Raw genomic sequence first — 6,000 nt, 5'->3', positions numbered from 1 at the left:
TCCCGCTGCCTCGGCCTCCCAAAGTGCTGGGATTACAGGCGTAAGCCACTGCACCTGGCCAATAATTATTGTTTTAAGGCACTAATTTTAGTAGTGTGTGTGTGTGTGTGTGTGTGTGTGTGTGTGTGTGTGTTTGCAGCAACAGGTAACTGAAACACTTGGTAAGCTCCGCAAGTAGCCCCATATGAGAAATAAAATTCCAAGCCCCCCCAACTGAATGAACCATCTCTTGGCCAAGGGAACCCCAGAGAAACTTTGCAATCTGAGTTCCCTGCTCTAGCAGGATGGGAGGTTGAACACGCCTTGTTATACCCCCTTCCCCATTAACTGCCTAATGGCTTTCTTCCCTAAGGGCCAAACTGAAGCCAGCCCTTTCAAAAGATTTCATCAATTCTTTTCTGGTTTGTCTAGAGGAAAGAAAAAAAAAAGGCTCCTCCACTGATATTAACCAACCGCCTGACGCTGCCCTTCTTTTTCTGCTTAATAAGAGACCCCCGACCTCATCAGTCTACAGAGGACATGCACAGAGGGTTTTTGTGTCCTCTGCTTCACATTTTGATATCAGAGGACTGTAAACTCCACCTTCAGGTCATGCTAAGGCTGCCATTTTTTGTACAAGGGACGCATAAATGGGCGTGAAGCTCAATTGAACATACATACATTTCTCCTTTCATAAATATTCATGACTCCTATAGCTTATTGAATATGTAGATTTGCCCACCTTGGTCAGCATAAATCCCTGTCTTACTCTTCCCACCCTCAAAGTGTCTGTTTCCAGCTTCTGGTTGGAGGCTACACTTCCCAGCCTGTCAACATGGCCACCCTGCAGGCTGCAACACTTTACGAGAAATGAAATTCTCCTTTCCAAATTTATGAACCTCCATTTTTCAGTTGACACTTGGAAGCCTTTCCCACTAGGTTTTAGGCACAGTAGATAGCACCTCCCTTCCTTCCCACTAGGAGGAACAGGGGATTCATCATGGCCACAGATCTCTCTAAGGAAATCTCTTTGCAAGGCATTCTCCCTCTCCACAGTCTACTGCTTTTTTATATCCCCGATATGCAAAAGTACAAAAGATGTGGAACTGGTTCTTTACATTTTCTTTTTAAAATTTAAAGTCTATTGGCTCAGCATGGTGGCTCACGCCTGTAATCCCAGCACTTTGGGAGGTCAAGGCAGGAGGATCACTTGAGCCCAGGAGTTTTAGACCAGACTGGGCAACATAGCAAGACCTCATCTCTATTTATTAAAAAAAAATGTAGGAGGTTTGGGAACTCTGTTTCATGATCACTTAAATGTCAAATATCTTTCACATTAGTCCTCAGTTAAATCTGAAGTCCCAAGAACCTCATGTTCAGATCACGTGACACTGAGTCCAGGATTGGCTAGACTTCAGGCAGAAGACGTATTGCACAGAGCAATAATTTTTCAAAATGTTTTTCAATACTGAAAAATCCTGGCAGAATTTTATTTGAAGGCTTAAACTAGCCAGAGGCTATGCCCCAGTTGAAGAGACCTGGGGACTCTTTCCTGCCTCCCATAGTGACCCCTAAAATGACATAAATGCCGTTGGTTCTGCAGAACACACTTTGAACACCACCAGTGTAAGGCAAAGAACCTGGCTTTGGAGCAGGTGAGCCACTCTGAACCTCAGTGTCTTCATCTGTAAAATGTGGAGGATGATAATAAATAATTATAACCTACTTCACAGATTGTTAGGAGAGTTCAATGAAATGAAGAGCGTGAGTGAATCTGTGCTGAGCTGGTATTCCACAAATGTTTGCTCTCTCTCTGCTTTCATTTTGACTCATGTTTCGAGTCAACAGCAACACTGACTTTCCTGCCTGGGCTCAGTGGACAGCCTGCACTGTATCCCCAGGCCTCTGTAGAATGTCACTAGGTCAGACAACTTGAAGCTCCTCTTCTGGAGAGGCCTCAGACCATCCCACGGCCTACCATAGGAATCTGAAACCAGATTCCCAGTAAGAAAAGGGTGGTCAACCCCTCACACCTACTTGCCCACAGGCTGAAAGGCTAAGGTGGATCAAGTTCACAAAAATGCTGGGATGAACCCAGACCCTTTTGGCAGCCCCACACTACAACCTAGGGAATTCCTCCTGAGAAAGTTATAATACAGGGTGGTTGCAGGAGAGGAGAAAACTCCAGGCAGCAATTTCACATGACTAACCAAAAGGAAACTGTTGAAATAGCTGCAGAAGCTAGGGACTGATAAAACACTGAAAACCAGCATGTGGACCAAGCTGGCTAAGACTGACTGGACCCAACATGGTGCTGGATTTGACCTAGATTTCTCCTGGAACCTCATTATTTGCTCATTAACATACAAATCAGACACCCACCAGTGCCATGACAGTTCCCAGAACACTCCTATTTAGTATAAAGATGGGTGGCACCACAGTTTCAAGAAATCTCCACCTTTTTCCAGGAATTTTCATGAATATTCCACCCCTTGGTTAAAGAAACCCATAAAGGTAGAAATCCCAAACCTCATAGTGTGACCCTTTCGAGTCTGCCCACACTCCCCTTTCTTGACTGTGTACCTTCACTTGGCAATGTATCTCTGTATTTTCACTATTTTCTGACTCATCCTTGAATTTCTTCTCATGATGGTATCAACAGCCCAGACACTAGCTGGGGGCGAGATCCCACCAGTGTTTGGGAACCTCCCCCAGCCCACTGGTTATTGCTCCCTTGCAATCACTGTGGAACAATGCTAAATGCTGTACATTCACTATTTTATTTAACCTCAAAACAACTCCCGGAGGGTTGTTCCTTTCGCAGATCAGTGACTATCTGGGCTGGAGGTGCGGGCAGCAAGAAGAATTTACCAAGTCAGTTGTAGGTAAAGAAAGACAGATTTGTTAGAGAAAGTATGAAAATATGTTGCAAGAAAGCAATGAGCAAGTTAGCGAGAGAGGAGCTGACTGCAAGGAGATAAAGGCTTGCTGCAGACTTTACAGGATGGTGCTTTTGCTGTGTGCTGAAGAGGGCTGTGCAGTGCTAATAACACCAACGTTGCAGTGAGCTAACTTGCAGGTGTCTGGTGATAGTTGGGTGCAGCAAGATTGTGAGTTATCTGCACAGGAGGGCTATGTATCCTGGACCATGAAGAAAGGCAGACTCATAGCTTATCTGCTTTTTCTTTTTGCTTTCCCCTGATCCCGCCAGCCTGATTCCTTTTCCCTAATTAGGGCTTTACAGATACCCCTTTTTACAAGTTACCCTTTTTACAAGTTAGAAAACGGAGATTCAGAGGTTAACTCAGCAATTTCCAAGGTTGCCTGACCATCAGAGTAACTGGGGAGCTCTTAAAATGCACATTCCCAGGCCCCACCTGCAGAACAACAGAACCAGATCTTAGTTCTGTGGGGTCCAAGGTCACACACCTCTCCAGTAGGAAGACAGGGCTGGGACTGGGATGAGACAGGTGAGGCCCTCGCTGTCGGGTACCCATCTGCCTGTGTGACCCAGACAGCATGGGCCTCCTTCCAGTCTGCACCCTTGGTCTCACCCAAGACCCGCCCATAGCAAAGCCAGTATTGGGATTACAGATCTGTCTGCAGAAAGTCCACACCCTTAGCCACAAAACTATTATTGTTAATACTACAGCCCCAGGATGCCTTAGGGCAGAAATTCTCAAACTGGAGCCTGCATCCAAATCACCCAGAGTGCTTGTTAAAACACAGAGCGCTGGGCCCCACCCCATTTCTGAGTCAGCAGGTCTGGTTGGGGCTGAGCATTTACCTTTCTAACAAGATCCCAGGTGGAGCAGATTCTGCTGGCCCAGTACCACACTTGGAGTACCACACTTAGAGATTCACCGCCTGCAGGTGGAAGGAGCTGGCACCTCAAGCAACAGCTCTCTTCTCTAGATTTCTTCTCTCAGAGTCTATGATGAAATGCCCTGGGCAGCTGGATTGCCTGACCCTGCAACCCCGAGACACTCCAGTTCCAAGTCGTAGTAAATTCCCTCATTGCTCACCTGTACCCAAGCATCTTGATGCAGGTATTCTACGCCACTCCCCGTTCCAATAAGGAAAGAGTATCCTAGGAAATTGTCTAAGATTTGCCAGGAGCGAGGGGTCAGGCCTTAGCAAGGTCAGCACTGATAGGGTCTCTGGCTTCTGATCACTCTGTTGGCCCCATCATCTGCATGGGGGCTTCTGGGATGGCGTTGCTGAGTTCATGTTCATCTTTGTGCTTTTTGTAGCCCCACATTTACGCAGCTGTCCGGGAAAAGGAGAACCTGGTCTGAAAGTTGCTAGGGGTCCTCCCTCGGTGAGTGATCATCCTGAGAGCAGTTGCAGACATTTGCGTTAATTAGTTAATTTAATTTTATGTGCACCTAGTTAGTGCTCTAAAAGAGAATCTACAAATGGCAGCTCACATGCAAATGAGTGAAATTCACAGCCCCCAGACTTTATGGTTTTGGTTTTCGTTTTTAAACAGCCCTACAGCCTGTGGGCCGGCACTGGGTATTTCCTTCTAATCCTCAAAAAAGTATTTCTGATTCATTGAGCACCTAATTGCACAGCTCGTAAGGGAAGTTCCTTCTAAAATGAAAACCCCGCATCCCGCGGGCATTGGCCCTCACTCATTTCTGCTCGTTACCAATTGCAGACTCACTCAGCTGCCAGCACCACTCTTCTCAACACCCTGATTTCACCCACCTGTCTGACCCCTGACCCCTAACCCCTGACCCCTACCTCTTCCTCCCAATGTCTGTATTTGAATCTGGGCCCCCTGTGATTGGTAAAGTGCTTAAAGTGGGTGTCAAGACATGTGGTTTCACCTGCTAACTAGCTGCATGCATTTGGCAAAGTTACCTTTCCTCTCTCAGGCTTCAGTTTTCTCATCTAAATACCTATGAGGGTAACAGGAGGGTGGTTTCTCCTCAGGGAAATGGGAGGCCCTGCTGGGAAGAGGAATCAGGACAGGAAATGAGACGGCCCTTGGGACAGGAGAGGAGGGACCTGCTCTGGGGCTTTTGGAATGGGACTTGGAGGTGCTGGGAGGGCAGGAAGCAGCTCTGGCCTGGGGTGAGCTGGTTCTGTTTAGTTAGAAGGGAGACTTGTGGCATCACTGAGTGGCCATTTTGGTTTTTGCTGGCAACTGCAGTGAGGGACAGCCTCTCACTTCAAGGTGATGCCAAGAGTTCTTGGAGCTCCTTCTCCTGAATCATGGGTGAAAGAGTGACTCTCAGACTTAAGACCACGGCACACCGGCTCGGCCAAGAGATCTTTATTGGAGGCAGCAGACTGGGCCGGGCAGGAGAGAGAGAGCGAGCGAGCGAGAGCGGTGGGGAGGGGGTTTGCTTCTTTTATGCCCAGGAGGGCTGCGTGGATGTTTGTGATTGGTTGGGGCGGGGCTTAGAGCGAGGCGGGAAAAACTCCTCTGATTGGTTTTTCCTTTGGCTGGCTTGCATTGAGGAAGAAGAACCCGGAACCAGCGCCATTAGGGTGCTCTAGTTACCTAACATTCCTCCCTTTTTTGTTTTTTAAGAAGTGGGGAGGTGGGCGTCGCTGTTCGTCTGGCTACTTCCTGCTGAACGGGGGCGTCGTGGGGAAGCGATATTGGAGGACTGTAGGGGCAGAGCAATAGCAGGAGGCCAAAGAAGACGGCGCTGAAGGTGAGCACTTCCCGGGGTGTGAAGTCTAAAATGTCCCTTGTAAGTAGAGGTCATCTATGGACGTGAGCTATCTGTATGGCAGGAAAGGATCTGCTATGAGCCACATATCTTCTTGGAGGGCCTGGAGGAAATCTAAGAAATTACAGGTCCTGGAGGTGGAGGCCATGGGTAGGTGAGTCCTGGTCGTCTTCTTTGGTTGCTTGGAGTTGGTAGTGCCTGATGAGAAGCTGGTTAAAAGTCTGGTTAGATAAGGAGATTCGTTGTTGCATGAACTTTATTAGGTAGGGGAGGAGGTTACAAAAGGCCGCTATTCCTAGGAGGGGTCCGAGAAATGGTAGGACCCAAGCTA

The sequence above is a fragment of the Hylobates moloch genome, unplaced genomic scaffold (assembly GCF_009828535.3).
Source record: "Hylobates moloch isolate HMO894 unplaced genomic scaffold, HMol_V3 SCAFFOLD_4, whole genome shotgun sequence".
In the NCBI taxonomy this organism is placed as follows: Eukaryota; Metazoa; Chordata; class Mammalia; order Primates; family Hylobatidae; genus Hylobates; species Hylobates moloch.
This window is presented reverse-complemented; position numbering follows the sequence as displayed.